Raw genomic sequence first — 10,097 nt, forward strand, 5'->3', positions numbered from 1 at the left:
TACCATTCCTTGACCTCATTAGTGATAGACTTCTGACTGACATCCACTATAAACCCACTGACTCCCATGGCTACCTGGACTACACTTCTGCCCACCCTGCTTCCAGTAAGGACTCCATTCCCCACTCCCAATTCCTCCTTCTACGCCACATCTGCTCCCAGGATGAGACGTTCCACACCAGGGCATCTGAAATGTCCTCATTCTTCAGGGAACGGGGGTTCCCCTCCTCCACCATAGATGAGGCTCGCACCAGGGTCTCTTCCATACCCCGCAACACTGCTCTCTCTCCCCATCCCCCCACTCGCAACAAGGGCAGAGTCCCCCTAGTCCTCACCTTTCAGCCCACCAGCCGTCACATACAACAAGTAATCCTCCGTCAGTTTCGCCACCTCCAACGTGACCCCACCACTCGCCACATCTTCCCATCTCCCCCTATAATAATAATAATAAATTTTATTTATGGGCGCCTTTCAAGAGTTTCAAGGACACCTAATGTCAGCCTTCCGCAAAGACCGCTCCCCCCGTAACTCCCTTGTCAATTCTTCCCTTCCCTCCCGTACCACCCCCTCCCCAGGCACTTTCCATTACAACCGCAAGAGATGCAACACTTGTCCCTTTACCTCCCCCCTCGACTCCATTCAAGGACCCAAGCAGTCGTTCCAGGTGGGACAGAGGTTCACCTGCATCTCCTCCAACCTCATCTATTGCCTCCGCTGCTCTAGATGTCAGCTGATCTACATCGGTGAGACCAAGCGGAGGGAGGCTGGGCGATCGCTTCGCCGAACACCTCCGCTCGGTCCGCAATAACCAAGCTGATCTCCCGGTGGCTCAGCACTTCAACTCCCCTTCCCATTCCCCATCCGACCTCTCTGTCCTGGGTCTCCTCCATGGCCAGAGCGAGCAACACCGGAAATTGGAGGAACAGCACCTCATATTCCGCTTGGGGAGTCTGCATCCTGCGGGCATGAACATTGAATTCTCCCAATTTTGTTAGCCCTTGCTGTCTCCTCCCCTTCCCCAGCCCTCGGGCTGTCTCCTCCCATCCCTCAGCCCTCGGGCTCCTCCTCCTCCTTTTTCCTTTCTTCTCCCCGCCACCCCCCATCAGTCTGAAGAAGGGTTTCGGCCCGAATCATTGCCTATTTCCTTCGCTCCATAGATGCTACTGCACCCGCTGTGTTTCTCCAGCATTTTTGTGTACCTGCGCATAAATTACAACCTCCTTCACCGTTGCTGTCAGTTTAGATTCTCAGATCACTGGTGACAAAATGCAGTAGCAGCAGCAGGGGTGGAAACGGTGCCAATTGGCTGGGTCACTGCTCCACCTGAGTCCTGGGATTTAGTGCCACTTTTCAATATTTTATTTGTGAAGAGAAGGCGATGAAATGGGGAGAAAGCGAGAGTTTCCGGGAATTTTGTGTCTGTCTCTGGGAAACTGAGATAATATTTCTAGCATTTTCATAATCATACTTTATTAGCCAAGTATGTTTTGCAGCATATTAGGAATTTCATTTTCCATACAATCATACCAATAAAAAGCAACAGAACACACAAAATACATTTTAACATAAACATCCACCACAGTGATAAACATTCCTCAATGTGATGGAAGGTGAAAAAATGTTAAATCTCTTCCGCTTCTTTGTTCTCCCGCAGTTGGGTGCCTCAAGCCTATCGTTGACAGGACGATCTTGGCTCCCGTACCGAGTGGCCGAGCCCTTCGCATCGGGGCAATCAAGCTCCTGCATTGGGGGATCTCAGCTCCCCCGCGACGGGCCATCTGACCACGGGTCGGAGCTGGTGCGAGCTCCTTGATTGTGAAATCTGCAGTTGGAGCATCGATCCCAGGCAAGGGATTGGCTCCGATGGTAAGGCCACATCCCCATCAGTTTCTATTATCACTCCAGGCTGCACTAACGGTTTCATTCTGCACACCCTGCACAACACTGGAGTCTCTAAACTGGAATAATGTGAGCCCCAAAACTGGTTTATCCCGGGCTGCTGTTATAACCATGACACTAGAAATAGTAATACAAGTGGATAGAGTGGTAAAGAAGGCATATGCTATGCTTGTTTTCATAGGTTGGGGCATTGAGTATAAGAGTTAAGCGTATAAGATGTTGCTTTACAGAACTTTGGCTGGGCTGCATTTAGAGTATTGTGTGAATTTCTGGTTGTCCCCGTGACAGGAGGGACGTGGAGGCTTTGGAAAAGGTGCAGAGGAGGTTTACCAGAATGATGCCTTGATCAGGAGGTATTAGCTGCTGGGAGACGTTGGACAAACTTGGATTGTTTGCTGTGCAACACTGGAGATTGCAGGCAGAGATGATAGAAGTATCGACAATTATGAGGTGTAGATAGGGTGGATGGGCAGAATCTCTATCCAGGATGGTAAAATCAAATATTGCAGGGCATAGTTTTAAGGTGAGAAGGGCAAACTTTAAAGGAGATTTGCAGGGCAAGTTTTTTACACAAAGATGGTGAGCACCTGGAATGTGCTGCTGAAGGTAATGGTTGAAGCAGATATGTTAGTGGGATTTAAGAGACTTTTGGATAGGCATATGGATATACAGGGGATGGAGGGATATGATTTATGTGCAAGTAGACAAGGGTTGGTCTTGGCATCATGTTTGGCACAGACATTGTGCTGACCTGTTACATGTTCTATGTTCTATGACTGATCCCTGTGATGGGGTCAGAGCCAGGTCCGCTTGGATATGAAAGTCGGTGTATCAGGTACATGGTGCACTTCACCCCCATCCCCCCTCAATCTTCTAAATTCTAGCGAGTGCAAGCCAATTCTATCCAGTCTTTCTTCATATGAAAGTCCTGACATCCCAGGAATCCATCTGGTGAACCTTCTCTTTACTCCCTCTATGGCAAGAATGTCCTTCCTCAGATTAGGAGGCCAAAACTGTACGCAATACTCCAGGTGTGGTCTCACCAAGACCCTGTACAACTGCATTAGAACCCCCCTGCTCCAATACTCAAATCCTTTTGCTATGAATACTAACATACCATTCGCTTTCGTCACTGGGAGATGATTGGGAGATGAACGGCAGATAGGTGTGAGGAATAAGTGGTGTGAGATGAGTGAGAAATTGGGGAAGTAATCGAAAGTGTGAGGATTGAGAGAAGTAAATGATCCACAACGATAATTTGAAGGAGCCCAAAGAGACTGCAGAACAAAACTGTGGATTTAGTTTTGAGAGCCATTCAGTTTCCTTTGATGCGAAACAACTTGTCAAGCTGGGAAATGTGATGTGGGGCTGATCACGGGGATCACAATACAGGGAAGCAAAGGGTGATGAGGAGGAGTTTGGGGAAAGATCAGCAGGATTCATTCACAGTTGGCAACACTTTCTCCACATCACGTCAACAAAAATAAAACTTCTAAATTAGCAGCAGAGTGATGCTGGGTTTTCATTTGCACACTGCACTGGGTGGTGATCTGGAAGGTGACATAGGAATAGCAGAAATACCTATCGCACCAACTCTTGCCCGTACTTTGGAAAATCAGACTATCTGCCTGAGTTCCTGCTTCCCGCGCATAGGCAGTGACTGATGGGGATTGCTCTGTCTGAGAGGATTTTATAGAATTAGTCAGGGGAGGCAGTGGAGTGTCTTCACAACTATTTGTAGTTGGTAAACTGGACTCAGCAATGGACCCGCACAAATACCCAGTGGTTGTCACTGACTGAGTAAGGAAATATGTGGACGAGTGCATTCTTACTCATTAAAATGAAGATGAACAACAGGACTGCTTTGTTGGTGGAAAGTTCCAGTTCATTACTATGAAGTAGTTAATTAATATTTCCCCTGATATTTACATTTAAAATATCTGTTGAAGCCACCCATGGCCCACCAGAATCAACTTGTTAGTCACACAATGGCTTATTACGTCGGTGTCATTGTCACATTGCTGGGGTCAAAAAGAAAACCTTGTGTTTACATGAACAAACATTTCATAAGTGATAGCAGAATTAGGCCATTCGGCCCATCAAGTCTACTCTACCATTTAATCATGGCTGATCTATTTTTTCCTCTTAACCCCATTCTCCAGCTTCTCCCCATAACCCTTGACATCTGCACTAATCAAGAATCTACCTATCTCTGATGTAAAAATATCCATTGACCCCCCACAGCCTTCTGTGGCAATGAATTCCACAGATTCACCACCCTCTGACTAAATAAATTCCTCTGCATCTTTTTCCGAAAGGAACCTTTTTTTATTCTGAGGCTATGACCTTTGGTCCTAGACTCTCTCACTAGTGGAAACATCCTCTCCACATCAACTCTATCCAGGCCTTTCAATATTCAGTAAGATCCAATGAGGTCTAAACTCCAGCGGGTAGAGGCCCAGTGCTGTCAAACGCTCAACATATGTTAACTTACTCATATCTGGGATAATTCTCTTGCCATTTAATACCACTCTCAAAACATAGCAGACATAATTCATCTCTGTGGATCCCTACATTTACTTTAATACCTTGTAGCATCAGTTTTTGTACACTTCCATGCAGACCCTTACAACTAGCAAGTCCACAAAAACTTCCACCTCCAAACAGTTTGAACATCACGTCGAATCTAATCCTGGGAACAAATTTCCAAAGATTCACTGCACTTGGGGGAAGAAGTTCCTTCTCAAGTCGATCCTGAATGGCCAACCATTTATTTAGAACTTATCACCTCTAGCTCACCAGGAAAAATATTAATATAGTTTCTACCCTGTCAACCACCTGACAGAGTGTCCATGTTTCAGTGAGCTCAGTTTGATTTCAGAATAACCAAACTCCTCAGAAATAGTTTCTTAACAAAATAGAGACCTTGTCTAATCCAGGCTGTTATAATTGGTAAATTTTGACTAAAGGACAGAGGGAAATAGGAACAAACTATCAACAGGTTTCCCACAGACAGAAGGAAGTAATTTGTTAACTAATGAAAGGGTGTTAGCTGGACTGGTGTTAGGGACGCACCTTTCCCCAGACGGTGGAAGGGGGGGTCAAGTCAAGTCAAGTCAAGTTTTATTTGTCACTTGCACATACAGTGCAGTGAAATGAATTTGCCAGCAGCGGTACAATAAAAAAAGAACACACAATACACAATAAAAATTTACACAAACATCCACCACAGCATTCATTACTGTCGTGGAAGGCACAAAAATTGGCCAGTCCTCCTCCATTTCCCCCTGTGGTCAGGACCTCAACCCTCTGCAGTCGCCGCTGTGGGCGTCCAGATGTTCAGACAAGGTAAGTCCAGATAAGTCCTGAATCGGTGCCTCCCCACCGGAGACCGCGGCTTCAAGTTGGTGTTGGCCGCAGGCGGGAGGGCAGTGGGAACTTCAGTTATAGGGAACCTTGGTAAGATAGATAGATCCTTTATTGTCATTCAGACCTTTCGGTCTGAACGAAATTATGTTGCCTGCAGTCATACACAGAATCAATAATAACAAAACATACAATAAACACAAATTAAACATCCACCACAGTGAGTTCACCAAGCACATCCTCACTGTGATGGAGGCAAAGTCTTCACAAGACTACACAAGGCCATTATGTGTGTGTTTGGTTTTCTATATTTTATAGAATTACATACCTGCTGTAGGAGGAAATATTTGCTTTATACATGTACCCTGGATCTGGCTTTGCTTGGGGCCCTGCTCAGATAGGAGACACAAATAAAATATCTCCTAGAAGAGTGGTAGTTTCTCAAATAATTTGGTTTATTGAAAGCTTAATAATGCACACTGCGAAACAATCTGAGAGAATTCAAAATGTTTCAGTGATTCCTAGAACCCACAGCATTTTTATATTCTCATGACACAATGGTTACTTGTGGAAGCTATATTTTTGAAATAATTCATAATTGATCAATGTGTCTCTGTAACCTTTCATCTTTGTCTTTCCACAGTTATCTTTAACCTTATGTTCCCTGCTATTTACAACACTCTCTCATTTGTCTAACAACCCCAATGTTTATTTTACCTAAACTAGCTGTGGTGTGGAACATAAACACGATGATAAATTTATTTATTGCCTCACTAACATCCTTACGTTTTGTTTAGTTTAGTTTAGAGATGCAGCTCGGAAACAGACCCTTCAGCCCACCAAGTCCACACCGACAAGCAATCCCCGCAAATTAACACTAACCCACAATCTTGGGACAATTTTACACATACACCAAGCCAATTAACCTACATACCTGTACGTCTTTGGAGTGTGGGAGGATACCGAAGATCTCGGAGAAAATCCCCCGGTCACGGGGAGAACGTACAAACTCCGTACAGAAAGCACCCATAGTCTTGGGTTAAATACATTACAAACTACTCATCTTCCATATAATTTTCAAAATTTCCAACATGACCCGCGAAAGCGACAATGCAATGAATATTCACAACATTGGTTCCTGGAACTATGATGTATGAGGAGATATTGAGTAGACCAAGACTGTATTCTCTCGAGATTAGAAGAATGAAACATGCAAAATTCATGTAGGTCTCAATAGACAATAGGTGCAGGAGTAGGCCATTTGGCCCTTAAAGCCGGCACCGTCAATAAATGTGATCATGGCTGATCATCCACGATCAGTTCCTGCCTTCTCCCCATATCCCCTGACTCCGTTATCTTCAAGAGCCCTATCTAGCTCTCTCTTGAAAGTATCCAGATAACCGGCCTCCACCACCCTCTGAGGCAGAGAATTCCATAGACCCACAACTCTCTGTGTGAAAAGGTGTTTCGTCATCTCCATTCTAAATGGCTTACCCCTTATTCTTAAACTGTGGCCCCTGGTTCTTGACTCCCCCAACATCGGGAACATGTTTCCTGTCTCTAGCGTGTCCAAACCCTTAATAATCTTATATGTTTCAATAAGATCTCCTCTCATCCTTCTAAATTTCAGAGTATACAAGCCCAGCCGCTCCATTCTCTCAGCATATGACAGTCCCGCCATCCCGGGAATTAACCTTGTGATCTTTGTGACGTGTAGGTGCTGAAAAATTGTTTCTCTGGGGAAGAGTCCAGAATTAGTTGCAAAAAAATGAGATAATTTCTGATGGAGGGTCTTTGATTTGAAAAGTTGACTCTGTTAATCTTTCTACTGAACTTACGTGAGCTGTATCTTTACAGCATTTTCTGTCTATATTGCAGTTGGCCATTCAAGGTCTGTTTGGAAGTGAAATTTCTTCACTCACAGGGTGCTGACTCTTTCAAATTCACTATTCAGAGGGCTGCAGAGAATCCTAGTTGTCGAGTTCATTCAAAGCAGAGATTGGCAGTTTTGAAGACAAAGTGAATCAAAGATATATGGGCAGGGTGGGAAAATGGAGCTGTGGGAAAAGATCAGCCAAGTTCTTGAAGATTGTCAGAGCAGACTTAAAGACAGTTCTTTGTTCACAACATAATAATTCAATGCTGAAATCAGAAATGTAACTAAAAGAATAGTTATTACTGTCAAGGGAATAAATGGACATGCAGTCTGTCTAATGTGTGGCATGGAGAAGGTTTGGTGTTGGTTTAAATCTGACTCATTCAATTTCTCAAGCCTGACATTTCCTTCCAGTTTCATTTCTCAAATTAACGAGCAAAAATAAAACTGTCAATTCCCTCTTCCATGCTACTTCTCCCTCATGATAACCCACAACAGTGCATAGAAAGGAGCCACTCATTTATCACCAAACATTTCTTTGTTGCAACTTTATCCACTGGATTTAGAATATGTGCTTGAAAATTTCAACATGGTGCCATTTTGCTGCAGTGATGATCTAGCTCCTGTTCCTTAAAGTTTTGGTCCAATGCCCAATGCATTTTGAGTGCAGCGTTTAGCGAATCTGTTAGTGATTCAACATCATTGGATGTGAGTGACATTGTTCCCAAATTAAACTGGAAAAACTATAAGCTAATTTACCTTCACTGAAATAAAGTTGGGAAATGCTTCTCACACAAACAGGTCAATGCTTCAAAGTCAACGTCATAAATGTATAGATGTTAAAATGAATTAACCTGCAAGCTTCTGCAGTGTATATTGACTGTAACTGTATACAGAAGATCGACAATATATTACTCAATGAAGAAATATTACTTACCGCAGAAAACAGGATATTCGACTCACAGAGAGAAGTGGTGGGAGTATTTTCTCTGTGTCTCCCACTTCTCGCCAGGGCCAGTGTTGAACCAACAGGTTCTGTCCAGCATGTGTTGAATAATTTCCTGCTACTATCAGGTCTCAAGCCAGTCATTTTAACACAGCTCAACCAGGATACACGGCCACCCAAATTATAGATTTAATTGAGTGTGAATAATTTCAAAGCTTTTCTTAAAAAATCTATAGCACTGTAGCTAGAAATCTGAAATAAAATAGAAACTAAAAATATTCAGCAGTTCATTCAGTTTCTATGGGGAGATGACCACTCATCGGGACTCGATTAAGTTAAAAAGTCAGAAATCAAGTGTGTTCAATGTTCCTGAGTATGGGGTGGGACGGGGAGGGCAAAGGGGATGTCTGTGATGGTGTGGAGACCGGGAAGGATTGAATAAGATTTACTGTGACAGCATCTTCAGCTAGAGGAGATACACCACCTGCCCATTTACTTCTTACCTTCTCAATATGCAGCAAATACAACATTCCGCCCAGCAGAAGCAGAGATGCACCAGTGCCTCTTCTAATTCAGTCCCTTCCAATCAAGGCTCATAAAGTGATCACCTGTACAGTAGGAAAAGTAAACTCAGGAATCGATAACCACTTTGCAGAATCAGTCCACGGAGATGTCCATCAGTTTTCATTTGCCTGTCGCTGAACTTTTTATTGCCTTCCCTCATGGTGGAAAATGTTGATCCTGCTGTGGGGGGACGTTCATGTTAAATTCTATAGTGTGTTGCGCCTTTTCTTCTTTATTTTGTGTGGATGTATGGAAACCCAATTTATTTTATGTACAGCACTTTGGTTGATTTAAATGTGCTATATAAATAAAAATTACTTACTTACTTACTTAAATCCCCTTTTCCACTCTGTCATTGGCCTCTTTCACTGTCTCAGCGAGGCCCAACAAAAGATCAGAACACTTCATCACTTCTTCCAACTGGGCACATCACAGCTGCAAGATTTAACATTGAATTCAACCATTTCAGCCATTTCAACCCAATTCTTGGAAAATGAATACCAAGGATTCACCACCTTTTAGTTGAAATCATTTCTTCTCATCTCAGTCTTGAGTGGGTCCTTTTGTTGCAATGTACCCCTGACTGGATGCCCAATTATGAAGCAGTATTCTGCTGTTCTGGGCATCACTCTTCTGCCCTGAAGCCTGGAATGAATTTAAAAGCTAACAGAGGTGGGTATGATATCAGATACATAGTTATGGGACCAGGGTTTGAGCTGAATAAGTAACAATGATGCAGAGTAAGGAAATTCCCATGAACAACTTCCCACAAGGTAATCCTTGCTGTGTAATGAGGCATGAAGGGGAGACTGAATGGGATGTCACCACCACACCCCTCAGTAATTGCACAACCTTTTAGCCACAGCTGCCCAGTCTATGTGCTGATATCCGACATTTTGCTTTAAAACAAATGAAATTCAGTATTGACGCTACTAACCCCACCACCAGGAAGGTAAAATAGGGAAAAGGTTCATAGATGGAGGGAGATTATTACTATGTATAAATTACTGCAGATGACTATACTAATACCTAAAATCTGCCACAAATCTGCACACCCTGCTGTGTTAAACTGAGTAAACAGGGAAATATATTGCATTGCCACTAATTCAGAAATGTAAAAGTAAATCTGTGAAGTTTCTCCTTATGTATTTTCTGTTCTTCCCTCGTCTTGAAAATGCCATCTCCAACAGGGTACCACCTCATCTCGGTGTTGAATGAAATATTGAACTCAGACCCTCTTCTACTTCAGAAGTGTGGAAGTGAGGCTTTGGTGTCCCTTAGAGCAGAGTTTTCCTGCTGTCCTTGTTATATTTATCATTTTTGCATTTAAAATTATTCATTTCACTGCTCTTTGTGAGACTGCTCACAAAATGGTCATCATAGTTGTTCAGAAAGAAAAACGGATTAATAGGCTGCCGGAGATTTAGGAAATTGACAAACGAAATAC

This window comes from Amblyraja radiata, chromosome 11 (assembly GCF_010909765.2).
Source record: "Amblyraja radiata isolate CabotCenter1 chromosome 11, sAmbRad1.1.pri, whole genome shotgun sequence".
Taxonomy (NCBI): domain Eukaryota; kingdom Metazoa; phylum Chordata; class Chondrichthyes; order Rajiformes; family Rajidae; genus Amblyraja; species Amblyraja radiata.